A 22,353-nucleotide genomic window follows, 5' to 3' on the forward strand; every position below is an offset into this window, starting at 1 on the left:
ACATGTAAGTGCAAGAGATCCTGAAGCACTCACTCATCATGCGAAAGTACCAATGTGTTTCTTCATTGGTTGCTGGAAGAAACATCTTACAAAAACTCTCCAGATTATTGACTTTTTAAAGTTTTTCTAGGAAACGTTCTAGATGAATGCTTATTAGTCTTTGTCAGTATGGACTTTTCGCAAAGTGTCTCTGTGGCGCAATCGGTTAGTGTGTTCAGCTATTAATCAAAAGGTTGGTGGTTCAATCCCATCCAGGGACGTAATTGACCTTGTGATCAGATTTTGGTAATATTTAAGTAGACAAGTCAAAATTGCAAACCCCCTCTTATGGTGTAGGGTACCTGGCCTTCTCTGATGTAATCAGAGTTAGATTTGATTAAGTGATTTTATAAAAAAACAGCTAGGAAGCACAATTTAGCAGTGGGTTGCAGAGAAAAAGAAAAATGCTGGCAGAAAAATCCAATTGAGTGATTAAACAGCTCTTCATTTTCTGGCTTTATTTTTATGATAACAAATTTGTTCTCTGAAAAGTGTCCACAAAGCCAAGTATCTGATTAACATCTTTGTAGGGATGGTTTTTCACCTATTACTAAATTAAACTTGCTTCATTGGAAAGGCAGCAAGATGCATCTTCATTTCAATGTCTACTGAAATAATATAGGTTGACACCAGGAAACATTAACGCCACTGCATCTTTGCTGTTTTCTCATGTGGAAGTCTGTTTAATGTGAAAACAAGGTGATATCTAATTAGCACACAGGTAAGGAATTAGAAAATCTTTATTTAAGGGTGAAGATGTTTCTCACAAAATCGTTGCCCCAATGCATCATTGAAATTCAAGCTGGAAAGATGATTTTAATATATCACTTGTACATTTTGTATTGCTCTTCTGGTGACAATGTAGTTTGTTTTTGTCAATTACCATTTTAATAATCGGGTAAAGAAAATTAAGTGGATTTTTGAAAGAAAACAATACTGTCAATATACTATTAAAACAAATTAAAATGGTAAAAGTTATTGTACTTTAAGTAAAAATAAAAGAGCAAAAATATCAATCCCAGTTTTGGATTACTTTAATTAACAAAAAAAAATGCATATAGCAGAGGATAGTTTCAATCTGCCTACCTCTGGGTTATGGACCCAGCATGCTTCCATTACAGTACTCTGCTGCACATGTAAGTGCAAGAGGTCCTGAAGCACTCACTTATCATGGGAAAGTACCAATGTGTTTCTTCATTGGTTGATGGAAGAAACATCTTACAAAAACTCTCCACATTATTGACTTTTTAAAATGTTTCTAGGAATCGTTCTAGATGAATGCTTATTAGCCTTTGTCAGTATGTACTTTTGCAAAGTGTAGCTGTGGCGCAATCAGTTAGTGTGTAAGGCTATTAACCAAAAGGTTGGTTGTTCAATCCCACCCAGGGACTTAATTGACCTTGTTATCAGATTTTGGTGATCTTTAAGTAGACAAGTCAAAATTTCAAACCCCCTGTTATGGTGTAGGGTACCTGGCCTTCTCTGATGTAATCAGAGTTAGATTTGATTCAGTGATTTTATAAAAACAGCTAGGAAGCTCAATTTGGCAGTGGGTTGCAGAGAAAAAGAAATATGCTGGCAGAAAAATCCAATTGAGTGATTAAACAGCTCTTCATTTTCTGGCTTTATTTTTATGCTAACTAATTTGTTCTCTGAAAAGTGTCCACAAAGCCAAGTATCTGATTAACATATTTGTAGGGATGGTTTTTCACCTATTACTAAATTAAACTTGCTTCATTGGAAAGGCAGCAAGATGCATCCTCATTTCAATATCTACTGAAATAATACAGGTTGACACCAGGAAACATTAACGCCACTGCATCCTTGCTGCTTTCTCATGTGGAAGTCTGTTTAATGTGAAAACAAGGTGATATCTAATTAGCACACAGGTAAGGAATTAAGAAAATCTTTATTTAAGGGTGAAGATGTTTCTCACAAAATCGTTGCCCCAATGCATCATTGAAATTCAAGCTGGAAAGATGATTTTAATATATCACTTGTACATTTTGTATTGCTCTTATGGTGACAATGTAGTTTGTTTTTGTCAATTACCATTTTAATAATAGGGTAAAGAAAATTAAGTGGATTTTTGAAAGAAAACAATACTGTCAATATACTATTAAAACAAATTAAAATGGTAAAAGTTATTGTACTTTAAGTAAAAATAAAAGCTAAAATATCAATCCCAGTTTTGGATTACTTTAATGAACAAAAAAAAAAAAATCATATAGCAAAGGATAGTTTCAATCTGCCTACCTCTGGGTTATGGGCCCAGCATGCTTCCATTGCAGTACTCTGCTGCACATGTAAGTGCAAGAGATCCTGAAGCACTCACTCATCATGCGAAAGTACCAATGTGTTTCTTCATTGGTTGCTGGAAGAAACATCTTACAAAAACTCTCCAGATTATTGACTTTTTAAAGTTTTTCTAGGAAACGTTCTAGATGAATGCTTATTAGTCTTTGTCAGTATGTGCTTTTTGCAAAGTGTCTCTGTGGCGCAATCGGTTAGTGTGTTCAGCTATTTATCAAAAGGTTGGTGGTTCAATCCCACCCAGGGACGTAATTGACCTTGTGATCAGATTTTGGTGATATTTAAGTAGACAAGTCAAAATTGCAAACCCCCTCTTATGGTATAGGGTACCTGGCCTTCTCTGATGTAATCAGAGTTAGATTTGATTAAGTGATTTTATAAAAAAACAGCTAGGAAGCACAATTTAGCAGTGGGTTGCAGATAAAAAGAAAAATGCTGGCAGAAAAATCCAATTGAGTGATTAAACAGCTCTTCATTTTCTGGCTTTATTTTTATGATTACAAATTTGTTCTCTGAAAAGTGTCCACAAAGCCAAGTATCTGATTAACATCTTTGTAGGGATGGTTTTTCACCTATTACTAAATTAAACTTGTTTCATTGGAAAGGCAGCAAGATGCATCCTCATTTCAATATCTACGGAAATAATACAGGTTGACACCAGGAAACATTAACGCCACTGCATATTTGCTGTTTTCTCATGTGGAAGTCTGTTTAATGTGAAAACAAGGTGATATCTAATTAGCACACAGGTAAGGAATTAAGAAAATCTTTATTTAAGGGTGAAGATGTTTCTCACAAAATCGTTGCCCCAATGCATCATTGAAATTCAAGCTGGAAAGATGATTTTAATATATCACTTGTACATTTTGTATTGCTCTTCTGGTGACAATGTAGTTTGTTTTTGTCAATTACCATTTTAATAATCGGGTAAAGAAAATTAATTGGATTTTTGAAAGAAAACAATACTGTCAATATACTATTAAAACAAATTAAAATGGTAAAAGTTATTGTACTTTAAGTAAAAATAAAAGAGCAAAAATATCAATCCCAGTTTTGGATTACTTTAATTAACAAAAAAAAATGCATATAGCAGAGGATAGTTTCAATCTGCCTACCTCTGGGTTATGGACCCAGCATGCTTCCATTACAGTACTCTGCTGCACATGTAAGTGCAAAAGATCCTGAAGCACTCACTCATCATGGGAAAGTACCAATGTGTTTCTTCATTGGTTGATGGAAGAAACATCTTACAAAAACTCTCCACATTATTGACTTTTTAAAATGTTTCTAGGAATCGTTCTAGATGAATGCTTATTAGCCTTTGTCAGTATGTACTTTTGCAAAGTGTCGCTGTGGCGCAATCAGTTAGTGTGTAAGGCTATTAACCAAAAGGTTGGTGGTTCAATCCCACCCAGGGACTTAATTGACCTTGTTATCAGATTTTGGTGATCTTTAAGTAGACAAGTCAAAATGTCAAACCCCCTGTTATGGTGTAGGGTACCTGGCCTTCTCTGATGTAATCAGAGTTAGATTTGATTCAGTGATTTTATAAAAACAGCTAGGAAGCACAATTTAGCAGTGGGTTGCAGAGAAAAAGAAATATGCTGGCAGAAAAATCCAATTGAGTGATTAAACAGCTCTTCATTTTCTGGCTTTATTTTTATGCTAACAAATTTGTGCTCTGAAAAGTGTCCACAAAGCCAAGTATCTGATTAACACCTTTGTAGGGATGGTTTTTCACCTATTATTAAATTAAACTTGCTTCATTGGAAAGGCAGCAAGTGATGTCATCCAAGCAGTGGGTCAAAGTTGGCTTCAAACCTCGTCTGCTTATGAAAAGAGAAAAGGGGTATGCAGGGCATGGTGGCCTTTTGCGGTGCTTGGATGACCCCTAGTTCGCATTAAATAATGCAGTCGAGTTTCCCACATTTGGGGAAATCACAGGGGTGAGCATACCCAGAATGCAATGAATGAACCGCACCCTGGGAGAACAGTCTTCATGACCATGGTATCTCCTATGCAAAATAAGTATGATTTGGGATAGGGCTGGGGAGGGCCGCTGCTCAGGCACATCTCTGTCAAGTAAAGGAGATTCAACTGAGGCAGCACAAGGGAACTCTCATCTGGGGACAACAACTGCAGGGAGAACACATATTTTCAGATGAACATGGGAGGGCAGAAGGCTGCCTAATACTGAAGCACCCCCAAACAACAAACCAAATGCAACAACTAGTGCAAGCATTCCTGGGGGAAGGCCTGCAGCAGATGGATTTGCATATGGCGATGTCATCCAAGCAGTGGGTCAAAGTTGGCTTCAACCCTCGTCTGCATATGAAAAGAGAAAAGGGGCGTGCAGGGCATGGCGGCCTTTTGCGGCACTTGGATGACCCCTAGTTCGCATTAAACACCTCCACCCTCCGTCGGTGTGGGGCTCATGTTGGCTATGCCCCAGCCCCTGAAGGATTCAAGCTGATTTCTTGCAGCAGCTGGGCACTGTAACAGCTCCAGAGCTGCTCTGTAAGGCAAGTAAAAGGGTGTGGGCCCTGCAGCACTACCTGTAGTTCGCATTGTGCGAGACCCCTAGTTCGCATTAAACACCCCCACCCTCCTTCGGTGTGGGGCTCATGTTGGCCATGCCCCAGCCCCTGAAGCATTCACGCTGATTTCTTGCAGCAGCTGGGCACTGTAACAGCTCAAGAGCTGCTCTATAAGGCAAGTAAAAGGGTGTGGGCCCTGCAGCACTACCTGTAGTTTGCATTGTGCATTGGAAGGCACAAAGTAAGCAGACGGGAGGAGAAGTCAGGATAGTGCACAAGGGTATAGACGGGAGGGGCTCAAGAAAAAAGAAGTGGAAACAGACAGCAAACTAGGCTTCCAATGCACAATGCAAACTACAGGTAGTGCTGCAGGGCCCACACCCTTTTACTTGCCTTACAGAGCAGCTCTGGAGCTGTTTAATCACTCAATTGGATTTTTCTGCCAGCATAATTTTTCTCTTACGTCCTAGAGGATGCTGGGGACTCCGTAAGGATAGACGGGCTCCGCAGGAGACATGGGCACTTTAAGAAAGACTTTAGATCTGGGTGTGCACTGGCTCCTCCCTCTATGCCCCTCCTCCAGACCTCAGTTTACTACTGTGCCCAGAGGAGACTGGGTGCTTTTCAGGGAGCTCTCCTGAGTTTCCTGACAGAAAGTATATTTGTTAGATTTTTTTATTTTCAGGGAGCCTGCTGGCAACAGACTCCCTGCATCGAGGGGCGGAGGGGAGAGATGCACACCTACTTCTGTGAGTTGATAGGCTCTGCTTCTTAGGCTACTGTACAGCATTAGCTCCAGAGGGATCGGTACGCAGGTCTCACCCTCGCCGTCCGTCCCAGAGCCGCGCCGCCGTCCCCCTCGCAGAGCCGGAAGATAGAAGCCGGGTGAGTATGAGAAGAAAAGAAGACTTCAGAGGCGGCGGAAGACTTCATGATCTTCACTGAGGTAACGCACAGCAGTAAAGCTGTGCTCCATTGCTCCAATACACCTCACACACGGCAGTCAGTGTAAGGGTGAAGGGCGCAGGGGGGACGCCCTGGGCAGCAATATAGACCTCTCTTTGGCAAAATAAATATATATGCAGCTAGGCACTGTATATATATATAAGAGCCCCCGCCATTTTTTTACTATATTTCAGCGGGACAGAAGCCCGTCGCTGAGGGGGTGGGGCTTCTCCCTCAGCACTCACCAGCGCCATTTTCTCCACAGCACCGCTGAGGGGAAGCTCCACGGACTCTCCCCTGCTTATACCACGGTAGAAAGAGGGTCTTAAAGAAGAGGGGGGCACATAATTAGGCGCATATATATATGGAAATACAGCGCTACTGGGTAAACATAAAATTATTGTGTTTTTTTCCTGGGTCATATAGCGCTGGGGTGTGTGCTGGCATACTCTCTCTCTCTCTGTCTCTCCAAAGGGCCTTGTTGGGGAACTGTCCTCAGATAAGAGGATTCCCTGAGTGTATGGTGTGTCGGTACACGTGTGTCGACATGTCTGAGGTAGAAGGCTCTCCTAGAGAGGAGCAGGAGCAAATTAATGTGGTGTCTCCATCGACAACGCCGACACCTGACTGGATGGATATGTGGAATGTTTTAAGTGCTAATGTAAACTTATTACACAAGAGATTAGACAAAGCTGAAGCTAGGGAACAGTCAGGGAGTCAACCCATGCCTGTCCCTATGTCGCAGGGACCTTCGGGGTCTCAAAAGCGCCCACTATCCCAAATAGTTGACACAGATACCGACACAGATTCTGACTCCAGTGTCGACTACGATGATGCAAAGTTACAGCCAAAATTGGCTAAATGTATTCGATATATGATTATTGCAATAAAAGATGTTTTGCACATCACAGAGTCCCCTGTCCCTGACACGAGGGTACACATGTATAAGGGAAAGAAACCTGAGATAACCTTTCCCCCCTCACATGAGTTGAACGAATTATGTGAAAAAGCTTGGGAATCTCCAGACAAAAAGCTGCAGATTCCCAAAAGGATTCTTATGGCGTATCCTTTCCCGCCAATGGACAGGATACGGTGGGAATCCTCCCCTAGGGTGGATAAAGCATTGACACGCTTATCCAAAAAGGTAGCGCTGCCATCCCAGGATACGGCTACCATCAGGGACCCTGCTGACCGCAAGCAGGAGGTTACCCTAAAGTCCATTTACACACATTCTGGTACCTTACTCAGACCGGCAATTGCGTCGGCCGGGGTTGTAGCGCGGTGGCAGCATGGACAGATACCTTATCAGCAGAGATTGAGACCCTAGATAAGGATGCTATGTTATTGACCATAGGGCATATAAAAGATGCTGTCCTATATATGAGAGATGCTCAAAGTGACATTAGTCTACTGGGTTCTAGAATAAACGCTATGTCGATTTCTGCTAGACGAGTCCTATGGACCCGGCAATGGACAGGTGATGCCGACTCAAAAAGGCATATGGAGGTTTTACCTTACAGGGGTGAGGAATTGTTTGGGGAAGGTCTCTCGGACCTAGTCTCCACAGCTACAGCTGGTAAATCAAAGTTTTTGCCTTATATTCCCTCACAGCCTAAGAAAGCACCACATTATCAAATGCAGTCCTTTCGATCACAGAGAAACAAGAAAGTACGAGGTGCGTCCTTTCTTGCCAGAGGTAAGGGCAGAGGGAAGAAGCTGCACAACACAGCTAGTTCCCAGGAACAGAAGTCCTCCCCGGCCTCTACAAAATCCACCGCATGACGCTGGGGCTCCGCTAAAGGAGTCCGCCCAGTTGAGGGCACGTCTTCGAGTTTTCAGCCACATCTGGGTTCATTCGCAGGTGGATCCCTAGGCAATAGAAATTGTTTCTCAGGGTTACAAGCTGAAATTCGAAGAGGTGCCTCCTCGCCGGTTTTTCAAATCGGCCCTACCATCTTCTCCCCAGGAAAGGGAGATAGTGTTAAATGCAATTCACAAATTGTATCTTCAACATATGCAGATGAGGGTTCCAGCCAACTTTGGCCCACTGCTTGGATGACATCACCGTATGTAAATCCGTCTTCTGCAGACCTTCTCCCAGGAATGCTTGTACTAGTTGTTGCATTTGGTTTGTTGTTTGGGCGTGCTTCAGTATTAGGCAGCCTTCTGCCCTCCCATGTTCATCTGAAAATATGTGTTCTCCCGGCAGTTGTTGTCCCCAGATGAGAGTTCCCTTGTGCTGCCTCAGTTGAATCTCCTTTACTTGACAGAGATGTGCCTGAGCAGCGGCCCTCCCCAGCCCTATCTCAAATCATACTTATTTTGCATAGGAGATACCATGGTCATAAAGATTGTTCTCCCAGGGTGAGGTTCATTCATTGCATTCTGGGTATGCTGACCCCTGTGATTTCCCCAAATGTGGGAAACTCAACTGCATTATTTGTGGTAGTGGGGGACTGTGTTTGTGTTTTCCTCTTGTCAGCTCTGGTAAAAGTCAGATTTCTTTGTCTCAGATCTTCCTCTAGCCTTGTTCTTCTTTCGAGAGTTCCATTGTGCTGCCTCAGTTTGATCTCCTTCACTTGACAGGGGGGTACCCGAGCAGCGACCCTCCCCAGCTCTAGCCCAACTCCTACATACCTGCCAGGTGAGATACTATGATCATGAAGGTGCTTCTCCCAGGGCAAGGCTCACCCATTGCACTCTGGGTGTGCTGCTCCTGCGATTTCCCCAAATGTGGGAAACTTGACTGCATAATTTGTGTTTCCCCTGGTCGGCTCTCGTATAATTCAGATCTCTTTGTCTCAGGTCTCTCTCCAGCCTAGTTTGCTGTCTGTTTCCACTTCTGTTTTCTTGAGCCGCTCCCTTCTATGCCCTTGCGCACTATCCTGACTTCTCCCGTCTGCTTACTTTGTGCCTTCCAACGCACAATGCGAACTACAGGTAGTGCTGCAGGGCCCACACCCTTTTACTTGCCGTACAGAGCAGCTCTGGAGCTGTTACAGTGCCCAGCTGCTGCAAGAAATCAGCTTGAATGCTTCAGGGGCTGGGGCATAGCCAACATGAGCCCCACACCGAAGGAGGGTGGAGGTATTTAATGCGAACTAGGGGTCATCCAAGCACCGCAAAAGGCCGCCATGCCCTGCATAACATTTTTCTCTTTTCATATGCAGATGAGGGTTCCAGCCAACTTTGGCCCACTGCTTGGATGACATCACCGTATGCAAATCCGTCTTCTGCAGACCTTCTCCCAGGAATGCTTTTACTAGTTGTTACATTTGGTTTGTTGTTTGGGGGTGCTTCAGTATTAGGCAGCCTTCTGCCCTCCCATGTTCATCTGAAAATATGTGTTCTCCCTGCAGTTGTTGTCCCCAGATAAGAGTTCCCTTGTGCTGCCTCAGTTGAATCTCCTTTACTTGACAGAGATGTGCCTGAGCAGCGGCCCTCCCCAGCCCTATCCCAAATCATACTTATTTTGCATAGGAGTTTCCATGGTCATGAAGATTGTTCTCCCAGGGTGAGGTTCATTCATTGCATTCTGGGTATGCTGACCCCTGTGATTTCCCCAAATGTGGGAAACTCGACTGCATTAATTGTGGTAGTGGGGGACTGTGTTTGTGCTTTCCTATGGTCAGCTCTGGTAAAAGACAGATTTCTTTGTCTCAGATCTTCCTCTAGCCTTGTTCTTTTTTCGAGAGTTTCCTTGTGCTGCCTCAGTTGGATCTCCTTCACTTGACAGGGGGGTGCCCGAGCAGCGACCCTCCCCATCTCTAGCCCAACTCCTACTTACCTGCCAGGTGAGATACTATGATCATGAAGGTGCTTCTCCCAGGGCAAGGCTCACCCATTGCACTCTGGGTGTGCTGCTCCTACGATTTCCCCAAATGTGGGACACTTGACTGCATAATTTGTGTTTCCTCTAGTCGGCAACTCGTATAATTCAGATCTCTTTGTCTCAGGTCTCTCTCCAGCCTAGTTTGCTGTCTGTTTCCACTTCTCTTTTCTTGAGCCGCTGCCTTCTATGCCCTTGTGCACTCTCCTGACTTCTCCTGTCTGCTTACTTTGTGCCTTCCAACGCACAATGCAAAATACAGGTAGTGCTGCAGGGCCCACACCCTTTTACTTGCCTTTCAGAGCAGCTCTGGAGCTGTTACAGTGCCCAGCTGCTGCAAGAAATCAGCTTGAATGCTTCAGGGGCTGGGGCATAGCCAACATGAGCCCCACACCGATGGAGGGTGGAGGTGTTTAATGCGAACTAAGGGTCATCCAAGCGCCGCAAAAGGCCGCCATGCCCTGCATACCCCTTTTCTCTTTTCATATGCAGATGAGGGTTCCAGCCAACTTTGGCCCACTGCTTGGATGACATCACCGTATGCAAATCCGTCTTCTGCAGACCTTCCCCCAGGAATGCTTGTACTAGTTGTTGCATTTGGTTTGTTGTTTGGGGTGCTTCAGTATTAGGCAGCCTTCTGCTCTCCCATGTTCATCTGAAAATATGTGTTCTCCCTGCAGTTGTTGTCCCCAGATGAGAGTTCCCTTGTGCTGCCTCAGTTGAATCTCCTTTACTTGACAGAGATGTGCCTGAGCAGCGGCCCTCCCCAGCCCTATCCCAAATCATACTTATTTTGCATAGGAGATACCATGGTCATGAAGATTGTTCTCCCAGGGTGAGGTTCATTCATTGCATTCTGGGTATGCTGACCCCTGTGATTTCCCCAAATGTGGGAAACTCGACTGCATTATTTGTGGTAGTGGGGGACTGTGTTTGTGCTTTCCTCTGGTCAGCTCTGGTAAAAGTCAGATTTCTTTGTCTCAGATCTTCCTCTAGCCTTGTTTTTTTTCGAGAGTTTCCTTGTGCTGCCTCAGTTGGATCTCCTTCACTTGACAGGGGGGTATCCGAGCAGCGACCCTCCCCAGCTCAAGCCCAACTCCTACTTACCTGCCAAGTGAGATACTATGATCAGGAAGGTGCTTCTACCAGGGCAAGGCTCACCCATTGCACTCTGGGTGTGCTGCTCCTACGATTTCCCCAAATGTGGGACACTTGACTGCATAATTTGTGTTTCCTCTGGTCGGCTACTCGTATAATTCAGATCTCTTTGTCTCAGGTCTCTCTCCAGCCTAGTTTGCTGTCTGTTTCCACTTCTCTTTTCTTGAGCCCCTGCCTTCTATGCCCTTGTGCACTCTCCTGACTTCTCCTGTCTGCTTACTTTGTGCCTTCCAACGCACAATGCAAACTACAGGTAGTGCTGCAGGGCCAACACCCTTTTACTTGCCTTACAGAGCAGCTCTGGAGCTGTTACAGTGCCCAGCTGCTGCAAGAAATCAGCTTGAATGCTTCAGGGGCTGGGGCATAGCCAACATGAGCAGCAAGATGCAGCACTGGACTATTAGTAATGTACTGTTGTATGCTGAGCACCACAATGCAGCACAAGACAATGAGCAGTGATACTGAGCACTGATGAGGATACTACAGAGAACTGACACTGAGCAGGAGAGACACACTACTAGTATTACTGAGCAGCAATAAGTAACCACTGATACTGGGCACTGATATTGAGATTTCCACTGAGAGAACATAGCCACGTCCTCTCCGCTCTCTCTTCAATGCACGAGTAAAAATGGCGGCAACGCGCAGCTCTTTATATGGAATCCGAATCTCGCGAGAATCCGACAGCGGGATGATGACATTTTCCCTTGTTCAGGTTTTCCGAGTCAGGCGGGAACAACCGAGCCTGCCTCGGACCAGTGTAAACCACGTGGAGTTCGTCGGGAATTCGGTTCTCGGAGAACCGAACCCGCTCCTCTATATATACTATATTACTATGTTACTGTAGTATACAGAACACCACAATGCAATGAGCAGTGATAGTGAGCACTGATGAGGATACTAGAACTGACACTGAGCAGCAAGATGCAGCACTGGACTATTAGTAATGTACTGTAGTATGCTGAGCACCACAATGCAGCACAAGACAATGAGCAGTGATACTGAGCACTGATGAGGATACTACTGAGAACTGACACTGAGCAGGAGAGACACACTACTAGTATTACTGAGCAGCAATAAGTAACCACTGATACTGAGCACTGATATTGAGATTTCCACTGAGAGAACATAGCCACGTCCTCTCCGCTCTCTCTTCAATGCACGAGTAAAAATGGCAGCAACGCGCAGCTCTTTATATGTTACAGTGCCCAGCTGCTGCAAGAAATCAGCTTGAATGCTTCAGGGGATGGGGCATGGCCAACATGAGCCCCACACCAAAGGAGGGTGGGGGTGTTTAATGCAAACTAGGGGTCATCCAAGCACTGCAAAAGGCCGCCATGCCCTGCATGCCCCTTTTCTCTTTTTATATGCAGATGAGGGTTCCAGCCAACTTTGGCCCACTGCTTGGATGACATCACCGTATGCAAATCCTTCTGCTGCAGACCTTCCCCCAGGAATGCTTGTACTAGTTGTTGGATATGGTTTGATATTTGATGGTGCTTCAGTATTAGGCAGCCTTCCGCCCTCCCATGTTCATCTGAAAAGATGTGGTCTCCCTGCAGTTGTTGTCCCCAGACGAGAGTTCCCTTGTGCTTCCTCAGTTGAATCTCCTTAACTTGACGGGGGAGGGGCTGCCCGAGCTGCCACCCTCCCCAGCCCTATCCCAACTCATACTTATTTTACATATTAGATCTCTTGATCATGAAGATTGTTCTCACAGGGTGAGGTTCATCCATTATATTTTAAAATAGGAAGGTACAAATTACATATTTGAATTGCATCTATGTGCTGGATTCAAATGTCCCCCCCCCCTTCCTTTCTCAATTGTGCCCGTCAGCAGCTATTCTAAGGTTGCTGCCAATGGGTGTGACACATTCATTTCTTCTGTGGGGTACACTGGACTCCACAAGGATTCACATTGGGGTGTAGAGTAGGATCTTGATCTGAGGCACCAACCGGCTCAAAGCTTTTGACTGTTCCCAAGAAGCTCAGTGCATTCTCCTCTATAACCCCGCTTCCATGAACAGGGAGCTCAGTTTGTAGTTGGTGCCTTCAGTAGCAGGCCAATTAACAGGGGCCTGCCTCAGGCAGCCTATTCTTAGCTATTAATTTTGACAAGAAAAGAAGAACTTGTTTTATGAGAATCTACAAGGGCTGCAGCAGGCTAGGTCTAATAGACATCTTTACTGCAGCTTCATCACTCCCAGCGGCGCTGTATACTCCCGTGCCCTGGTTGCTGGGTCACTGCAGCGGAGGCTCCGGTTTCATCCTAAGGTCAGTCACACACACACCACCCTTCCGGATCACGAGGCCGCTGATGAAGGGGAGCGAGGCCGTAGGGGGTGGGCCGTGTGCGCACTGCGGTGGACACTGATTACTGGGCAGCCGCTCCACTAGCCACCAGGTACAGTTAAGGAGCACAGGTCTGGGGGTTTTTCTCCTATATTAACCCAATTTTGTACTGCCCGCAGCGCATTGTGATAGGTAATAGGGCCTGATTCAGGTTGGATTGCAATCACAATAAGCGATCCAACTGCAAAAATTGCTAAGAGCATACGCATGTGCCTGCATTTTCTGCGGCACCCCGCAGAGAATGTGATCGCCTCTGCCTGTCAATCGGGGCGGGGAAGGGGGGGAGAGGTGGGTCAGCAACACTCCATTTCCAAGTCAGGGATGGAGCGGTGCGGGGGCAAGGCTTCAAAATGGGGTCTGCAACGGAGGAGACACAGGGGGCGTGGTCACAGCGGCTGTATGACATCACATTCAGCCGCTGTGATCACAAAAATGGTGGCGGCTTCCTGCGCGCACATACAGTCTGCACCAGCAGGAGCCTACACCATTTTTTATGATCACGCTGAACTGCAGTGCGACTGCAATTACAGCATGGTCAAGAAGGGAGGCGTCATGCTGGGTGGCCATGCCCTGTCACTGTGCAGGAGCCAGCACCGCTCACACACTAGTCCCCGGGTGCAGCCCCCAACCCCCGGGACACCCGGAGCAACAAAATGTAGATTCAGGCCACCAGGCCACGCCCCTACCTATGAAACCATGCCTCCTTTTTACCATTGCGCTGCTTATCTGCGCGCACTGCATTACAATCTCCCTCGCCACCTCTCTGGGTGTCACCAGTGATAGTGACACCTCTGCCATGCTTGTAGCAGCTGGTCCTAAGATCTACGCCTCACACCCTGAGTGTTTGCCCTTGTGACTTGTTGATCATCATAGCGAAGCAGATGCTTACAGAAAACTGCAGGGGCTTAGATTGAAAATAAAAAAAATGATGGGTATAAGGTAGAGAGGAGCGGGTTCGGTTCTCCGAGAACCGAATTCCCCACGAACTCCACGTGGTTTACACTGGTCCGAGGCAGGCTCGGTTGTTCCCGCCTGACTCGGAAAACCTGAACAAGGGAAAATGTCATCATCCCGCTGTCGGATTCTTGCGAGATTCGGATTCCATAGAGAAAAGGGGCATGCAGGGCATGGCGGCCTTTTGCAGTGCTTGGATGACCCCTTGTTCGCATTAAACACCCCCACCCTCCTTTGGTGTGGGGCTCATGTTGGCCATGCCCCATCCCCTGAAGCATTCAAGCTGATTTCTTGCAGCAGCTGGGCACTGTAACAGCTCCAGAGCTGCTCTGTAAGGCAAGTAAAAGGGTGTGGGCCCTGCAGCACCACCTGTAGTTCGCATTGTGCGTTGGAAGGCACAAAGTAAGCAGACGGGAGGAGAAGTCAGGATAGTACACAAGGGCATCCTTTTCTCTTAGTCCGTAGAGGATGCTGGGGTCACATTAAGAACCATGGGGTATAGACGGGATCCGCAAGAGACATGGGCACTTTAAGACTTTCAAAGGGTGTGAACTGGCTCCTCCCTCTATGCCCCTCCTCCAGACTCCAGTTATAGGAACTGTGCCCAGGGAGACGGACATTTCGAGGAAAGGATTTATAGTTAAACTAAGGTGAGCATCTTACCAGCTCACACCTTAAGCATGCCGCAGAACGTGGCATTCAACAGAACACAAGCCAACGGCATGAACAATTGCAGCAAAAAGCTGACCAGAACCGTAACACAACATGTGTATAACCACAAGTAATAACTGCAGACACAGTATGGACTGGGACGGGTGCCCAGCATCCTCTACGTACTAAGAGAAAAGGATTTACCGGTAGGTATTAAAATCCTATTTTCTCATACGACCTAGAGGATGCTGGGGTCACATTAAGAACCATGGGGTTATACCAAAGCTCTTGAACGGGTGGGAGAGTGCGTACGACTCTGCAGCACCGAATGACCCAACTTGAGGTTATCATCAGCCAAGGTATCAAACTTGTAAAACTTAGCAAAAGTGTTTACTAAATAGCTGCTCGGCAAAGTTGCAATGCCGAGACTCCCCGACCAGCTGCCCAGGATGAACCCACCTTTCTAGTAGAATGGGTCTTCACCTAATTCAGTAACGGCAATCCTGCCGTGGAATGAGCATGCTGAATCTTACCACAGATCCAGCGCATAATGGTCTGCATGGAAGCAGGACACCCAATCATGTTGGGAGCATACAGGACAAACAGAGCCTCTGTTTTCCTAATCTGAACCGTTCTGGTGACATAAATTTTCAAAGTTCTGACCACAGCCAGAGACTTTGACTCAACGAAGGTGTCAGTGGCCAAAGGCACCATGTGGAAAGATGAACCACCTTCGGCAGAAATTGTTGACGTGTCCTCAATTCTGCTCTATCTTCATGAAAGATCAAATAAAGGCTCTTGTGATACTGCATGGTTTGTACTGTTTTCCATGTGCTCCCAGATCTTTCAAGCAAGTAGCATGGTCAAGAAAGTTCTGTTTGAAAAGAAACAAACATTTACTGTCATTGTTATGCAAATAAACTTACATTAAAGCTAACAAGAAAGCACACTCGTTCTGTCTTTAAACTGATAAAAGAAACCCCAATAATATGGGGCATGCAAAAATTGAGATAAAACTCAGTTTTGCTCCTCTCCACGGAAATCTTTAATAAAAGGCGAAATATTTGTTAGTTCTGAAGAGAAACCAGAGCATGACCAAGATTCCACCTGTCGCCTGAGTGCCATGCCAGCAGTTCTCATTCAGCTCAAAGTGAGCACCCAATTTGAATGAAAGAAAGCAGATTTCTCACCAGGCTTCCCCTTGCTATAAACATGGTTTGTACTCTTTTCCATGTGCTCCCAGATCTTTCAAACAATTAGTGTGGTCAAGAAAGTTCTGTTTGAAAAGAAACAAACATTTACTGTAATTTCTATGCAAATGATCTTACATTAAAGCACACTCGTTCTATCTTTAAACCAATAAAATAAAACCCCAATAAGATGGGGCATGCAAAAATTGAGATAAAACTCAGTTTTGCTCCTCTCCACGGAAATCTTTAGTAAAAGGCGAAAGATTTGTTCGTTCTGAAGAGAAACCACAGCATGACCAAGATTCTACCTGTCGCCTGAGTGCCATGCCAGCAGTCCTCATTCAGCTCAAAGTGAGCACCCAATTTGAAAGAAAGAAAGCAGATTTCTCACCAGGCTTCCCCTTGCTATAAACATGGTTTGTACTCTTTTCCATGTGCTCCCAGATCTTTCAAGCAATTAGTATAGTCAAGAAAGTTCTGTTTGAAAAGAAACAAACATTTACTGTCATTTCTACGCAAATGAGCTTACATTAAAGCACACTCGTTCTATCTTTAAACTGATAAAAGAAACCCCAATAAGACGGGGCATGCAAAAATTGAGATAAAACTCAGTTTTGCTCCTCTCCACGGAAATCTTTAGTAAAAGGCGAAAGATTTGTTCGTTCTGAAGAGAAACCAGAGCATGACCAAGATTCCACCTGTCGCCTGAGTGCCATGCCAGCAGTCCTCATTCAGCTCAAAGTGAGCACCCAATTTGAAAGAAAGAAAGCAGATTTCTCACCAGGCTTCCCCTTGCTATAAGCATGGTTTGTACTCTTTTCCATGTGCTCCCAGATCTTTCAAGCAATTAGTATGGTCAAGAAAGTTCTGCTTGAAAAGAAACAGACATTTATTGTCATTGTTATGCAAATATACTTACATTAAAGCTAACAAGAAAGCACACTCGTTCTGTCTTTAATCCGATAAAAGAAACCCCAATAATATGGGACATGCAAAAATTGAGATAAAACTCAGTTTTGCTCCTCTCCACGGAAATCTTTAGTAAAAGGCGAAAGATTTGTTCGTTCTGAAGAGAAACCAGAGCATGACCAAGATTCCACCTGTCGCCTGAGTGCCGTGCCAGCAGTCCTCATTCAGATCAAAGTGAGCGCCCAATTTGAAAGAAAGCAGATTTCTCACCTGTCTTCTCCTTGCTATAAGCATGGTTTGTACTGTATTCCATGTGCTCCCAGATCTTTCAAGCAAGTAGCATGGTCAAGAAAGTTCTGTTTGAAAAGAAACAAACATTTACTGTCATTTCTATGCAAATGAGCTTACATTAAAGCACACTCATTCTATCTTTAAACCGATAAAAGAAACCCCAAAAAGATGGGGCATGCAAAAATTGAGATAAAACTCGGTTTTGCTCCTCTCCACGGAAATCTTTAGTAAAAGGCGAAAGATTTGTTCGTTCTGAAGAGAAACCAGAGCATGACCAAGATTTTTATCTGAAAATATGTGTTCTCCCTGCAGTTGTTGTCCCCAGATGAGAGTTCCCTTGTGCTGCCTCAGTTGAATCTCCTTTACTTGACAGGGGGATGCTCGAGCAGCGACCCTCCCCAGCTCTAGCCCAACTCCTACTTACCTGCCAGGTGAGATACTATGATCATGAAGGTGCTTCTCCCAGGGCAAGGCTCACCCATTGCACTCTGGGTGTGCTGCTTCTGCGATTTCCCCAAATGTGGGAAACTTGACTGCATAATTTGTGTTTCCCCTGGTCGGCTCTCGTATAATTCAGATCTCTTTGTCTCAGGTCTCTCTCCAGCCTAGTTTGCTGTCTGTTTCTACTTCTCTTTTCTTGAGCCGCTCCCTTCTATGCCCTTGCGCACTATCCTGACTTCTCCCGTCTGCTTACTTTGTGCCTTCCAACGCACAATGCAAACTACAGGTAGTGCTGCAGGACCCACACCCTTTTACTTGCCTTACAGAGCGTCTCTGGAGCAGTTACAGTGCCCAGCTGCTGCAAGAAATCAGCTTGAATGCTTCAGGGGCTGGGGAATAGCCAACATGAGCCCCACACCGAAGGAGGGTGGAGGTGTGTAATGCGAACTAGGGGTCATCCAAGCGCCGCAAAAGGCCGCCATGCCCTGCACGCCCCTTGTCTCTTTTCATATGCAGACGAGGGTTGAAGCCAACTTTGACCCACTGTTTGGATGACATCACCATATGCAAATCCATCTGCTGCAGGCCTTCCCCCAGGAATGCTTGCACTAGTTGTTGCATTTGGTTTGTTGTTTGGGGGTGCTTCAGTATTAGGCAGCCTTCTGCCCTCCCATGTTCATCTGAAAATATATGTTCTCCCTGCAGTTGTTGTCCCCAGATGAGAGTTCCCTTGTGCTGCCTCAGTTGAATCTCCTTTACTTGACAGAGATGTGCCTGAGCAGCGGCCCTCCCCAGCCCTATCCCAAATCATACTTATTTTGCATAGGCGATACCATGGTCATGAAGATTGTTCTCCCAGGGTGAGGTTCATTCATTGCATTCTGGGTATGCTGACCCCTGTGATTTCCCCAAATGTGGGAAACTCGACTGCATTATTTGTGGTAGTGGGGGACTGTGTTTGTGCTTTCCTCTGGTCAGCTCTGGTAAAAATCAGATTTCTTTATCTCAGATCTTCCTCTAGCCTTGTTCTTCTTTCGAGAGTTCCCTTGTGCTGCCTCAGTTGGATCTCTTTCACTTGACAGGGGGGTGCCCGAGCAGCGACCCTCCCCAGCTCTAGCCCAACTCCTACTTACCTGCCAGGTGAGATACTATGATCATGAAGGTGCTTCTCCCAGGGCAAGGCTCACCCATTGCACTCTGGTTGTGCTGCCCCTGTGATTTCCCCAAATGTGGGAAACTTGACTGCATAATTTGTGTTTCCCTTGGTCGGCTCTCGTATAATTCAGATCTCTTTGTCTCAGGTCTATCTCCAGCCTAGTTTGCTGTCTGTTTCCACTTCTCTTTTCTTGAGCCGCTCCCTTCTATGCCCTTGCGCACTATCCTGACTTCTCCCGTCTGCTTACTTCGTGCCTTCCAACGCACAATGCAATCTACAGGTAGTGCTGCAGGGCCCACACCCTTTTACTTGCCTTACAGAGCAGCTCTGGAGCAGTTACAGTGCCCAGCTGCTGCAAGAAATCAGCTTGAATGCTTCAGGGGCTGGGGCATAGCCAACATGAGCCCCACACCGAAGGAGGGTGGAGGTGTGTAATGCTAACTAGGGGTCATCCAAGCGCCGCAAAAGGCCGCCATGCCCTGCACGCCCCTTTTCTCTTTTCATATGCAGACGAGGGTTGAAGCCAACTTTGACCCACTGCTTGGATGGCATCACCATATGCAAATCCATCTGCTGCAGGCCTTCCCCCAGGAATGCTTGCACTAGTTGTAGCATTTGGTTTGTTGTTTGGGGGTGCTTCAGTATTAGGCAGCCTTCTGCCCTCCCATGTTCATCTGAAAATATGTGTTCTCCCTGCAGTTGTTGTCCCCAGATGAGAGTTCCCTTGTGCTGCCTCAGTTGAATCTCCTTTACTTGACAGAGATGTGCCTGAGCAGCGGCCCTCCCCAGCCCTATCCCAAATCATACTTATTTTGCATAGGAGAGACCATGGTCTTGAAGATTGTTCTCCCAGGGTGAGGTTCATTCATTGCATTCTGGGTATGCTGACCCCTGTGATTTCCCCAAATGTGGGAAACTCAACTGCATTATTTGTGGTAGTGGGGGACTGTGTTTGTGCTTTCCTCTGGTCAGCTCTGGTAAAAGTCAGATTTCTTTGTTTCAGTTCTTCCTCTAGCCTTGTTCTTCTTTCGAGAGTTCCCTTGTGCTGCCTCAGTTGGATCTCCTTCACTTGACAGGGGGGTGCCCGAGCAGCGACCCTCCCCAGCTCTAGCCCAACTTCTACTTACCTGCCAGGTGAGATACTATAATCATGAAGGTGCTTCTCCCAGGGCAAGGCTCACCCATTGCACTCTGGATTTGCTGCCCCTGCGATTTCCCCAAATGTGGGAAACTTGACTGCATAATTTGTGTTTCCCCTGGTCGGCTCTCGTATAATTCAGATCTCTTTGTCTCAGGTCTCTCTCCAGCCTAGTTTGCTGTCTGTTTCCACTTCTCTTTTCTTAAGCCGCTCCATTCTATGGCCTTGCGCACTATCCTTACTTCTCCCGTCTGCTTACTTTGTGCCTTCCAATGCACAATGCAAACTACAGGTAGTGCTGCAGGGCCCACACCCTTTTACTTGCTTTACAGAGCAGCTCTGGAGCTGTTACAGTGCCCAGCTGCTGCAAGAAATCAGCTTGAATGCTTCAGGGGCTGGGGCATAGCCAACATGAGCCCCACACCGAAGGAGGGTGGAGGTGTTTAATGCGAACTAGGGGTCATCCAAGCGCCGCAAAAGGCAGCCATGCCCTGCACACCCCTTTTTTATTTTCATATGCAGACGAGGGTTGAATCCAACTTTGACCCACTGCTTGGATGACATCACCATATGCAAATCCGTCTGCTGCAGGCCTTCCCCCAGGAATGCTTGCACTAGTAGTTGCATTTGGTTTGTTGTTTGGGGGTGCTTCAGTATTAGGCAGCCTTCTGCCCTCCCATGTTCATCTGAAAATATGTGTTCTCCCTGCAGTTGTTGTCCCCAGATGAGAGTTCCCTTGTGCTGCCTCAGTTGAATCTCCTTTACTTGACAGAGATGTGCCTGAGCAGCGGCCCTCCCCAGCCCTATCCCAAATCATACTTATTTTGCATAGGAGATACCATGGTCATGAAGATTGTTCTCCCAGGGTGAGGTTCATTCATTGCACTCTGGGTATGCTGACCCCTGTGATTTCCCCAAATGTGGGAAACTCGACTGCATTATTTGTGGTAGTGGGGGACTGTGTTTGTGCTTTCCTCTGGTCAGCTCTGGTAAAAGTCAGATTTCTTTGTCTCAGATCTTCCTCTAGCCTTGTTCTTCTTTCGAGAGTTCCCTTGTGCTGCCTCAGTTGGATCTCCTTCACTTGACAGGGGGTGCCCGAGCAGCAATCCTCCACAGCTCTAGCCCAACTCCTACTTACCTGCCAGGTGAGATACTATGATCTTCACTGTTAGGGCAATCAGGATGTGGAATTCCCTGCCAGGGAAGGTGGTAATGGCGGACTCTGTAATTGGATTTAAAAAAGGAATGGATACATTTCTGAATGAAAAAGCTATCCAAGGTTATAATACTTAAAATATCAACATGGTTAATCCGGGGGTAACATGAGTTATAGTAGCTAACTAGTCATAAAACATTATTCAGCAAGTATGTAGAATCATCACAACTTAAAACAGGTTGAACACGATGGGCAATTTGCCTCTATTCAACCTCAAAAACTATGTTACCATATGTTACTATATTACTATGTTACTGTAGTATACAGAACACCACAATGTAATGAGCAGTGATAGTGAGCACTGATGAGGATACTAGAACTGACACTGAGCAGCAAGATGCAGCACTGGACTATTAGTAATGTACTGTAGTATGCTGAGCACCACAATGCAGCACAAGACAATGAGCAGTGATACTGAGCACTGATGAGGATACTACTGAGAACTGACACTGAGCAGGAGAGACACACTACTAGTATTACTGAGCAGCAATAAGTAACCACTGATACTGAGCACTGATATTGAGATTTCCACTGAGAGAACATAGCCACGTCCTCTCCGCTCTCTCTTCAATGCACGAGTAAAAATGGCGGCAACGCGCAGCTCTTTATATGGAATCCGAATCTCGCGAGAATCCGACAGCGGGATGATGACATTTTCCCTTGTTCAGGTTTTCCGAGTCAGGCGGGAACAACCGAGCCTGCCTCGGACCAGTGTAAACCACGTGGAGTTCGTCGGGAATTCGGTTCTCGGAGAACCGAACCCGCTCCTCTATATATACTATATTACTATGTTACTGTAGTATACAGAACACCACAATGCAATGAGCAGTGATAGTGAGCACTGATGAGGATACTAGAACTGACACTGAGCAGCAAGATGCAGCACTGGACTATTAGTAATGTACTGTAGTATGCTGAGCACCACAATGCAGCACAAGACAATGAGCAGTGATACTGAGCACTGATGAGGATACTACTGAGAACTGACACTGAGCAGGAGAGACACACTACTAGTATTACTGAGCAGCAATAAGTAACCACTGATACTGAGCACTGATATTGAGATTTCCACTGAGAGAACATAGCCACGTCCTCTCCGCTCTCTCTTCAATGCACGAGTAAAAATGGCAGCAACGCGCAGCTCTTTATATGGAATCCGAATCTCACGAGAATCTGACAGCGGGATGATGACATTTTCCCTTGTTCAGGTTTTCCGAGTCAGGCAGGAACAACC

General features: G+C 45.9%; 16 non-coding genes and 2 pseudogenes across 16 annotated transcripts; 12 read left to right on the plus strand and 6 right to left on the minus strand.

Moving 5' to 3' along the window:
* Positions 1–4,205: 4,205 nt before the first annotated feature.
* LOC134998223 (U1 spliceosomal RNA) lies at positions 4,206–4,384 on the minus strand (annotated as a pseudogene).
* Positions 4,385–8,147: 3,763 nt separating this feature from the next.
* Positions 8,148–8,311, plus strand: LOC134998245 (U1 spliceosomal RNA). Its single transcript, XR_010200540.1, has one exon. It is a non-coding gene; the product is annotated as a U1 spliceosomal RNA (small nuclear RNA).
* A 152-nt stretch (positions 8,312–8,463) lies between these two features.
* On the plus strand, positions 8,464–8,626 carry LOC134998197 (U1 spliceosomal RNA). Its single transcript, XR_010200506.1, has one exon. It is a non-coding gene; the product is annotated as a U1 spliceosomal RNA (small nuclear RNA).
* A 671-nt stretch (positions 8,627–9,297) lies between these two features.
* LOC134998271 (U1 spliceosomal RNA) lies at positions 9,298–9,461 on the plus strand. The gene has a single exon (XR_010200565.1). It is a non-coding gene; the product is annotated as a U1 spliceosomal RNA (small nuclear RNA).
* Positions 9,462–9,613: 152 nt separating this feature from the next.
* LOC134998200 (U1 spliceosomal RNA) lies at positions 9,614–9,748 on the plus strand (annotated as a pseudogene).
* Positions 9,749–10,447: 699 nt separating this feature from the next.
* LOC134998265 (U1 spliceosomal RNA) lies at positions 10,448–10,611 on the plus strand. Its single transcript, XR_010200559.1, has one exon. It is a non-coding gene; the product is annotated as a U1 spliceosomal RNA (small nuclear RNA).
* A 151-nt stretch (positions 10,612–10,762) lies between these two features.
* On the plus strand, positions 10,763–10,926 carry LOC134998218 (U1 spliceosomal RNA). The gene has a single exon (XR_010200516.1). It is a non-coding gene; the product is annotated as a U1 spliceosomal RNA (small nuclear RNA).
* A 4,829-nt stretch (positions 10,927–15,755) lies between these two features.
* Positions 15,756–15,871, minus strand: LOC134998234 (U5 spliceosomal RNA). The gene has a single exon (XR_010200530.1). It is a non-coding gene; the product is annotated as a U5 spliceosomal RNA (small nuclear RNA).
* Positions 15,872–16,146: 275 nt separating this feature from the next.
* On the minus strand, positions 16,147–16,262 carry LOC134998231 (U5 spliceosomal RNA). Its single transcript, XR_010200527.1, has one exon. It is a non-coding gene; the product is annotated as a U5 spliceosomal RNA (small nuclear RNA).
* A 274-nt stretch (positions 16,263–16,536) lies between these two features.
* On the minus strand, positions 16,537–16,652 carry LOC134998229 (U5 spliceosomal RNA). The gene has a single exon (XR_010200525.1). It is a non-coding gene; the product is annotated as a U5 spliceosomal RNA (small nuclear RNA).
* Positions 16,653–16,938: 286 nt separating this feature from the next.
* Positions 16,939–17,054, minus strand: LOC134998230 (U5 spliceosomal RNA). The gene has a single exon (XR_010200526.1). It is a non-coding gene; the product is annotated as a U5 spliceosomal RNA (small nuclear RNA).
* A 270-nt stretch (positions 17,055–17,324) lies between these two features.
* On the minus strand, positions 17,325–17,440 carry LOC134998226 (U5 spliceosomal RNA). Its single transcript, XR_010200522.1, has one exon. It is a non-coding gene; the product is annotated as a U5 spliceosomal RNA (small nuclear RNA).
* Positions 17,441–17,584: 144 nt separating this feature from the next.
* On the plus strand, positions 17,585–17,747 carry LOC134998192 (U1 spliceosomal RNA). Its single transcript, XR_010200501.1, has one exon. It is a non-coding gene; the product is annotated as a U1 spliceosomal RNA (small nuclear RNA).
* Positions 17,748–18,418: 671 nt separating this feature from the next.
* LOC134998251 (U1 spliceosomal RNA) lies at positions 18,419–18,582 on the plus strand. Its single transcript, XR_010200546.1, has one exon. It is a non-coding gene; the product is annotated as a U1 spliceosomal RNA (small nuclear RNA).
* A 152-nt stretch (positions 18,583–18,734) lies between these two features.
* Positions 18,735–18,897, plus strand: LOC134998211 (U1 spliceosomal RNA). The gene has a single exon (XR_010200511.1). It is a non-coding gene; the product is annotated as a U1 spliceosomal RNA (small nuclear RNA).
* A 671-nt stretch (positions 18,898–19,568) lies between these two features.
* Positions 19,569–19,732, plus strand: LOC134998241 (U1 spliceosomal RNA). The gene has a single exon (XR_010200536.1). It is a non-coding gene; the product is annotated as a U1 spliceosomal RNA (small nuclear RNA).
* Positions 19,733–19,884: 152 nt separating this feature from the next.
* LOC134998214 (U1 spliceosomal RNA) lies at positions 19,885–20,047 on the plus strand. Its single transcript, XR_010200514.1, has one exon. It is a non-coding gene; the product is annotated as a U1 spliceosomal RNA (small nuclear RNA).
* Positions 20,048–20,718: 671 nt separating this feature from the next.
* Positions 20,719–20,882, plus strand: LOC134998176 (U1 spliceosomal RNA). The gene has a single exon (XR_010200485.1). It is a non-coding gene; the product is annotated as a U1 spliceosomal RNA (small nuclear RNA).
* Positions 20,883–22,353: the final 1,471 nt, after the last annotated feature.

The sequence above is a fragment of the Pseudophryne corroboree genome, unplaced genomic scaffold (assembly GCF_028390025.1).
Source record: "Pseudophryne corroboree isolate aPseCor3 unplaced genomic scaffold, aPseCor3.hap2 scaffold_1479, whole genome shotgun sequence".
In the NCBI taxonomy this organism is placed as follows: Eukaryota; Metazoa; Chordata; class Amphibia; order Anura; family Myobatrachidae; genus Pseudophryne; species Pseudophryne corroboree.